Source organism: Lactuca virosa, chromosome 3 (assembly GCF_052849685.1).
Source record: "Lactuca virosa cultivar CGN04683 chromosome 3, Lactuca_virosa_CGN04683_v6, whole genome shotgun sequence".
NCBI classification, from domain to species: domain Eukaryota; kingdom Viridiplantae; phylum Streptophyta; class Magnoliopsida; order Asterales; family Asteraceae; genus Lactuca; species Lactuca virosa.
The window spans coordinates 73,747,222-73,756,748 of NC_136428.1; positions in this window are offsets into that span (position 1 = coordinate 73,747,222).

Genomic DNA, 9,527 nt, shown 5'->3' on the forward strand with positions numbered 1-9,527 from the left:
GGTTTGTTAAACGATGTCATAACATTCTCGGAACTGGTTCAGTGTTAGTTCCGAGCATCCAATTTCTATATTTTAGAAACTCATTGAGAAATATATAGATTGATCGTTACACAATTAATAAAAAAATCATATAAATAATAAATAAACAAACCATGAAAATTAACCATTACAAACAATAAAAATTAACAACTATAAACCATTAAAATTTAACATTACATTTTAAAAACCATATAAATGAAGCCTTAAAAGTTAATTAAAAAGTTGGTCACATTTTTTTTTTGCCAAATAGTCATATATAAAGTTAGCAATATTTTTAAGTAAAATTAGTTCAAGAAAAACCCCGAAGTTTTGTTCCTAAATTATGATTTGTTTGTAATTTATATGTAATAAACAGAATGTCGTATCAAGTCAAAATGATTTATATAACAAAATTAAGATGAACTAAAAGATAATGAATTCTCAATTATTTATCATTTTATAGTTTAGCTTGATAAATGTTTAGATGTTAGGGGTCGTTTGATAGTTATTAACTGAGTTAGGGTTGATTGGGTTAGAAACTGACTGAGTTAGAAGTTCTGAATGACTTAAACTTCCTACTGAAACTTGCTATTTGATTTTGCATCTAACTGCGTATCCAAAATGACTATATTACCTTCAAACAACATTTTTTTTATAAAAACATTCAACTTACAGTTAAAAAATAAAGAAATTAAAGGTTTATAACTTTTGTTTGGAAAAAAACCACTCAAACAACATTTTTTTTATAAAAAACATTCCACCATCCTTATTTCTCCAAAAGTTAAACATATCTTTTAAAACATAACAAAGCATACAAACAAATATACACACAAACCATTCATCTGTTTTCATGTGGAAATAGCAAATATATTTTTTTGAGAGATTCATAACATATAAAACTCATTCTTCTTTGTTTCTGTATTCCGTTTTTACACAAACATACATACTTTTCGCATAAACAAAAATATATAGCCTAAAATTCAATGAAAATCTTCTTCATTATCACCGATCGAAGCTGAAACTTTCACCTGTTATCCAACAATCAGCAAAGAACAAACATCAAGAAAACAACCAAACACATAATGGTTAAACAAAAATCAAGAAAAAAACAAACAAACACAAACATACCAGAAGTCCAAACAAAAATCGATACCATCTATAAACAAAGACAAGCATCTAAACAATCGATTTGGAAATTGATTGTGACTCAGAATCGTTTTTGCAGAGATAGAGAGGAGATGAGATAAGAAACTAACAATGAAGGGGGGCACATGAACAACAAAATGAACAAAAGAAGGACAACGAAGTAGGAAAATACAGGAAAACAAATCAAAATTTTCAGTAAGGATCGAGCAAAAAAATGAGAAAAAGGCAAGGAAAACTAACTTGGTCAGCAGGTGCTTCGTCTCCATTTGAGTGGTCGGAGGAAGAAAGCAGTCGGCGAGTAGCAAATCGGGATTGGGAGGAACGACGTTGCTGTCTTTTTTTCTGTGGAGGTTGTCACAAAGCGTAGGGCAAAATCGAAAATGGCAAGGCAACTCACATTTTTGTCCTAGTCCATCGATTGAAAGTGAAGGACCGAATCAACCCTTTTTCTTGGACCGAGTCCACAGTATGGACCGAGTCCTTGATTTTAAAACGAAATCAAACATGTTGATTGATCTTTTTCGGACCGGGTCCTCTATAGGACCCGGTTAGAAGCAATATCAAACGACCCTCAGTCATGTTTTTGTTAACGTTATTAGGAGTTTAAGTTGTTTTATTTTAATTTATTCTAATCATAAATCTGATTACTATCTACTACTTTGTAAAAAGTTATATTTGAACTTACTAATTTTTAACATTTCCAATTTTAATGTTTAACTTTTATAGTTTATAATATGTATTTTCTATGATTCATTTGTCTATATTTTAATATTTAAAATATTAAATTAATAATGAGATTAGTGAATAAAAAAATAAAAAGACTGATGATATGGACATTGCAATTCCGGAACCATGAAATTTAACAAATAATTGAATGTATATTGACGAATAGTTAAATGCAAATAAGTCTAAGAAGATAATAATATTAGTCTTCGCGTGTCTTTTTTTTAATGAATTCATTTTGTTTTATGTTTTTTAGTTTTATATAAGGCATTTCTTTCATCTCTCGAATAGCCAAGAAAAAATTCTAGAGATCCCCTCGGCAGAATCATGCTCCCCAGATAAATTCATCTTCATCGGCTTCTAGGTTGGTTGAAGTGATAGTTCGGACCGCAATCTAGTTTTACACATAAGTAAGTTTACGCATAAGCATGTTGACTTTATTCCTAGTTATTATAGCTTCCTTTAATGTTAAAAATCAAACCAAAGTCAGAGTTTTTTACCTGAGGATAAGTGGGCACGTAGACCATCTGTCGAGGTTGATCAAGAAGCATTGATTGCCCATATTTAATTAGTTGCCATGTAAGTTTATGAAAGATAGAAGATAAAAGTTAAAAGTCGGTGGATTGCATTCCAAAAATTCTAAAAGATATGTATGAGTAATAGTTTTATGCTTAAAATTGAACATATTTTTATCTAAAAGGAAGATTTATGTTCAAAAATATCACTGAGTCTGAGATAACTAAACTTACAACTTACTAACCATGTAATATGCGCTCATGAGTTCACATACATATCTAGCTCAAGAGTACTTATATACCTAAAATAGAGATAGAAAAGTGAAGTCATAATGCATGTCTAATGAAAAAAATAATAATAACTTTAAGATCTAATGGCAATTACTCACTACTACCAACATTTTGGGGCTAATATGATTTAAGTTGTTCCATATTTTTTGTGATTTTTTTGACGATAACTTTTAGCCTCATGGTATTCATCGTCTTTTTTTCTTTGTTATGTTTCTTGTGGGATTTGACTATTTTTAGGATGGTCAATGTTAGCATCTGAAATAAAAGTCTACCATATGTTTGACATAAAGAAGCTTTGTACATCAAGTAGATCTTTTAGTTGTCCTGTAGCTATAGAACCTGTATCTATCTTCTGTATCTATCTTCTGTTGCAAAACTTAGAAAAAGTAGAAGGATAATACATTTGAATTAGAATAAAAACAGAGAAATTAGATACATAGTTCAAAAAGTTCATAATCTTCAACTTTCCATTTTTCCCATAGATTCAGATCTAGTAGCTTATGCATCTGATACTCAATCCTTTATCCCTCTTTTCTCAAGATGTACCTGTTGGCCAAAATGCCAATAAACACCACACTAAAAAATTATTAGTAAAAATTCAACAAAAGCTTTAAAACACCCAATATGGGTACAACTCGTTTGTAGGTTTTGAAGAGGAGGACCACTCAACACTAAAAAAAGTGTTGATTGTATGGATGGACAAAGAAACATCTGATGTGAATCCAACATCTCAACTGTTGACGAGGGAACAAATAAGGTAACTAAGGGTATACCTTCGGGATACCTGGACTACATTACATTCATGACCACAACATTGATTAGATGAATTATAAATAGAGTAAATTACTGAAATCGTCCCTATGGTTTAGTCAAAATTGCACGTTTGGTCCCTAACTTTTATTTTGCACTCGGATCATCCCTGTGGTTTGATTTTGTTGCGTTTTTGGTCCCTCCCACACATAGAAAGACTAAATTACCCTTATATTTTCTTTATTAGTTTTTTAATTACATTATTAACTAATTATAAAATTTAATTAAATAATTTATGAGACAAGTGGGACCCACTCTCACTCTCACCACTACAAACACTGCCACCACCTGCCATCGGAAATCACCACTACCACCACCAGTCATTGGAAATTACCATTACCAGCAACCATCATCGGAGACCACCACTACCACCAACAGTCACCGTCAATCACCACCATCCACCACTGAAACCTAAAATCATATTCGGAAAGCCCCTCAGGCAAACCACAAATGAAATCCTCCACCACACAAACTTGAGAATCTAAAATAATCCACCACAACACCCACAAGCAGATCTAGAAAGGGTAGAAATAAGAAAAAAAAGATCCGGATACAGAAAATAGACTGTTCGTTTGTCTCATCCTCCAGCGACAACTGATGGTGTTCGATGGTTGCAATGATGTTTGTTTCCGGTGAGAGAGACGAAGTAGAGAGAAGTAACAGAAAAGAGAGATGACGAAAAAGAGACTAATAGGAAAAGTGTTTCAGGTGAAGACAACCCCAAGAGAGATGGAAAGAAGAGAGATCTGGATCAAGTTCTTGTTTTAGGACAACAATCATGTAGGATAGAAAGATTGGGCAGATCTAGATCTTGAGGTTGAATCACCACCACTCCGCCAGTTATGGATCTTGAGGTTGAATCGCCACCATAGCTCCTCTGCCAGTTCTGGATCTTGAGGTTGCATCATCACGGTGGTCCAGTGGGTTTTCTGTAAAGAAAACGGATTTTCTGGTGGCCGACTGAGAAAGAGATCGATCAGATCTTAAGCTTGAATCGCCAACACCACTCTTCATCCAATTCTGGATATTGAGGTTGAATCATCACGGTGGTCCGATGGGTATTCTATGAAGAAAACAAGTTCTCCGGTGAGAAGGGGAGAAGGGGTGGTGTCCGACTATGTGGTTAAGGAAATGATAAGGGTGGAGGTGAGGGTCACGGAGGAAGAGTTAAGAAATGTGGTGGGCCACTTATTTCTTATTTTATTTGCTAAATGTAAAATATTTATATAAATAATTAAAAACAATATAAATAATTTCTCAAATAAATAGATAAGGGTAATATAGTCTTTTTATGTTCGTGAGGGACGAAAAACGCAAGAAAATCAAACAACGGGGATGATCCGAGTGCAAAATAAAAGTTAGGGACCAAACGTGTAATTTTGACCAAACCATAGGGACAATTTCAGTAATTTACTCTTATAAATATTACAAAAAGCTTTACTTTATTCCTAAAAAACTAAGTTCATATAGAGTTATACTTATGACCCTTCAAAGATATGTCCAACACATTAAAATACAAAAAAAACGACTTATAATACCTGCAGAAACTAACTGAATTGGTTGCGTATTTTCAAGTTTATGCAGAGCATATCGTAGCTAACAACATAGTTATGCAACACAAATTAGGTTACCAAATGGTGGGTACAATAAAGTTATTCACTATGACTTCATACCTGTGAAAAGAAGAAATTCGCACATTCCCTTTCAGCAATAACTAACACCTGTATGGTGAAATTACCTAATTATGTTACCAAGAGAGGTAATGTCTATGGCGATGAGACAAATCAGCCATGGTTGTGGTAATATCTATGGCGATGAGACAAAGCAGTTCTGGTGGTGGTAATGTCAATGTTATTCAACACCAGTTTTTTCAGATCTATTGCCACATACTGTCGTGGTGAGACAAAGCAACAACAACGATATTGGTGGCAGAGAGGAAGAGCAGCGAAGCATGTGGTGGTGGTTAGGCAAAGCAACGACGACAACTTTGTTGGTGGATAGGAAAAGCAGTGACGGTCGTCGTGGTGGTGGTGGCGGCGGCCATATAGGTGTGCAGGGGCATAGCAACAAATCGAGAACATTTCTTATCGCGAGAACATTTGAAAACAAATTTTGACAACACAATTTTTTAAATTAAAATCATCAAATAATATTAATATAAATAAAAAACAAAGTAAAAAAATTAAAAAAACTCACTAACCAACACCACTCACCACCCAAACAATACCATCCACCACCACCACCACCCACCAACACCTGTCACCACCACCCACCTCCACCTACCACCCACGAAAACCACCACTCACCACCGCCAACCATGACCATCACCACCACCCGTCACCACCAACCCCACCCACCAAAACAATGATGACTAAAACATAATATTCTTGGGTTTTAACCCACCAAAACAGTGATGACTAAAAATATGACCACTTTTACTAGAACAACTATTTTTAGCAAAAAGAATTACCAAAACTTGTAGTTTTTCAACTCATATTTTCTTGTTGATACGTGTATCACATAATGAGTTTTATTTTTGTACATCAACTTATATACACAATTTTTGTGTAGATAAAATAATGTTAACCATATCTTATGCAAATATTATTTCACATTCAAATAATAAAGATGAAACTAGCAAATATCCATAAGATAAACATGTTTTGACTTGTATCCCCCCCCCCCCTAAAAGCATGAAAAACTAGAAAAATTGGGGTATGAAGCTCACTGTGGGTTGCTTTTGTAGATGGTTTGAAGTGAGAAGGTGAAGAATTTCGAGCTAGCTTCTTGAGTGAAGTACATGAGTTCTTTGGTAATGTGGTTATCCTAATGAAGTTAACACATAATAAAGTGTGTAAAGATGATGAAATTAACTTAAAGATGCTTAGAATCACTAGAGATACACGAAAATGCGTACCAAATACTCTAGGACCACTTAGATGATGATGATTTTTGAAGAGAACCTAGCTTGTTCTTGAGAGAATTTCTTGTGGAGAATAAAGATAAAAAGAGGTAAGATAGTGAAAGGAAATGATGAAGAAAATGCCTTCTGGAAGTGGTTTAAATGGAAGGAATGGGTATGGATATTTGATAGATATTAGAGTGTTGTGCATGGTATGTACTGGGTAAAATCATGTAAAGCTGAAGTATCATCTTTTGAGGTCAATATCCTATTATTTTAAGTAGTCACTGGAAAGGAACTTGCTGGAAACTCTTCTAGGTGACCGAAATCACCCTATCCTTGGTGATTTCGGTCCTAATGGGCTTATCCATGGGTTTTCGATTTTGGTGTGGGCTTGAATCTTTGTGTTTTTGGTTATATGTTATCGTAGGTAGGAGATTTCGGTCCGAGTGTGGTCCTTCACAAAGGGTTTACGGTCATGAGGTTCTTATGGCCGAAAACCGTAAAGCAATATTCCAATTTTGATCATGTGTTAACTATTTGCTCTATTTTGACTTTTAGTTATTTGTTACGAACATGGTTCTCAAGGTATGCTTATATATGTATTCATACAAACAATGTCATTTATGATTTACCAGATCATTTGCAATAAGGTTACATCATGAATTTATTTGTACATGGTTACAATCTAGACTCTTCTTGACTCTAAATTTTCTAGTTGTCACATCATCCCCCCGTTAAAGGGAATTTCGTCTCGAAATTCATTCTAGAGCGGCCTTCAAGAACTAGGGAAGAGATGTGGATACATCATTCCCCCAGGTGAACTCGGGTCCTCATTTGGCACTCCACCGGACCTTCACAATGGGGATGCGAACTCTGTTTCATTCGTTTCACTTCCTTATCCATTATTTCTATGGGTTCCTCGTCGATATGAAGGTTTTCATTTACCTCAATCTCATTAAGCGGGACAACAAGAGTTTCGTCTGATAGGCATTTCTTTAGGTTGGACACATGAAAGACAGGGTGTACATTGCTGAGCTCTGGTGGTAACTGTAGCTTGTAAGCCACCGGACCGATCCTGGCAAAGATCTCGAACGGTCCGATGTATCTTGGATTCAATTTTCCCCGCTTTCCAAAGCGTATCATCCCTTTCCAGGGAGAGACCTTTAGCAACACACGATCACTGACTTGAAATTCCAAGGACTTCCGTCGTTGATCCGCGTAGCTCTTTTGTCGGTCTCTAGACGCCTTTAGTCGTTCCCTAATCTAAACGATCTTCTCGGTTGTCTCCCTGATAATCTCGGGCCCAGTGAGAGTGCTGTTTGGTACTTTCCCTTTTGCCAGTTGTGTATCTCTCACCTCAGCCCAACAGAGAGGGGATCTGCATTTACGCCCATACAGAGCTTCAAATGGAGCGACCTTGATGCTTGTATGATAGCTATTGTTGTATAAGAATTCAATCAGTGGCAAATGGGTATCCCATGCCTTGCCAAAGTCTATCACACAGGCTCTTAGCATATCCTCTAGTGTCTGGATGGTCCGCTCACTCTGGCCGTCTGTTTGGGGATGGTAAGTTGTGCTCATATCAAGCTTGGTTCCCAAGGACTTCTGAAGTGACTGCCAAAACTGTGAGGTAAATCTACTATCTCTATTGGAGATAATAGATATTGGCACGCCGTGTAATCTCACGATTTCTTTTATGTAGGTCCTGGTCAGCTTTTCCATCTTGTACGTCTCCTTGATTGGCAGGAAATGGGCGGATTTAGTTAAAATGTCGACAATTACCTAGATAGAGTCTAGCCCATCCGCCGTCTTGGGCTATTTGGTTATGAAATCCATTGTTATCCGTTCCCATTTCTACTCGGGTATCTTTGGTTGTTGTAGTAGACCTGAGGGCTTCTGATACTCCACCTTAACTTTGGCGCAAGTCAGGCACTTGCCCACGTAGCTAGCGATTTCAGATTAAATAATGTTGCTTGAGATCCAGGTACATTTTCTCCGAACCCGGATGGACGGAGTACTTTGTTCTGTGGGCTTCAGTCATGAACACGTCTCTGAATCCACTGAACTTCGGTGTCCAGATCCGATCCATGAGGTAGTAGGCTCCGTCATCCTTGATTGTAAGGTTCTTGTCCATCCCACGCAAGGCTTCGTTTGTGATGTTTTCTGGTTTCAAGGCTTCCTGTTGAGCCTCCTTTATTTGCGAAGACAAGTGGGAATGGATGGTCATTGTTAGTGACTTGAATTGGTGACCCGAGTATTCTTTCCGGATTAGGGCATCGTCCACTACGTTGGCTTTACCCGGATGGTATCGGATCTCGCACTCGTAATCGTTCAGTAGCTCAACACATCACCGCTGCCTCATATTGAGTTCTTTCTGATTCAGGATGTGCTAGAGGCTCTTGTGATCCGTGAAAATGGTGCACTTTGTACCGTATAGGTAGTGCCTCCAAATTTTTAGAGCGAATACAACTGCCCCCAGCTCAAGATCGTGTGTGGTATAGTTCACTTCGTGGGTCTTTAGTTGTCTTGACGCATAGGCTATGACTTTTCCTCGCTGCATAAGTACACAACCTAACCCTTGATTGGAAGCTTCACACTACACCACGAAGTCTTACGTCCCTTCTGGGAGAGACAATATCGGGGCGCTGCATAAGGCTTGTTTCAAAGTTTGAAATTCAACCTCTTGTTTTCTCTCCCAGGTGAAAGTCACACCCTTCTGAGTTAGAGCGGTTAGTGGCTTGGCGATCTTGGAGAAATTCTGTATGAACCTCCTATAGTAACCAGCGAGGCCTAAGAATTTCCTGATCTCCATTGGGGTTCTTGGGGTTTCCCAGCCTTCGATTGCTTTGATTTTGGAGGGGTCCACATGTATCCCTTCTTCATTGACTACATGACCTAAGAATTCCACCCTTCGGATCCAGAACTCGCATTTGGAGAATTTCGCATACAGTTTCTCTGCCCTTAATGTTTCTAGAACTTGCCGCAGATGTTGGTTGTGTTCCTCTTTACTTCGTGAATAGACTAGTATATCATCGATAAATACTGTCACAAAGTTGTCAAGATAGGGTCGGCAGACTCGGTTCATCAGGTCCATAAATGTCGCGGGCGCATTTGTTAGA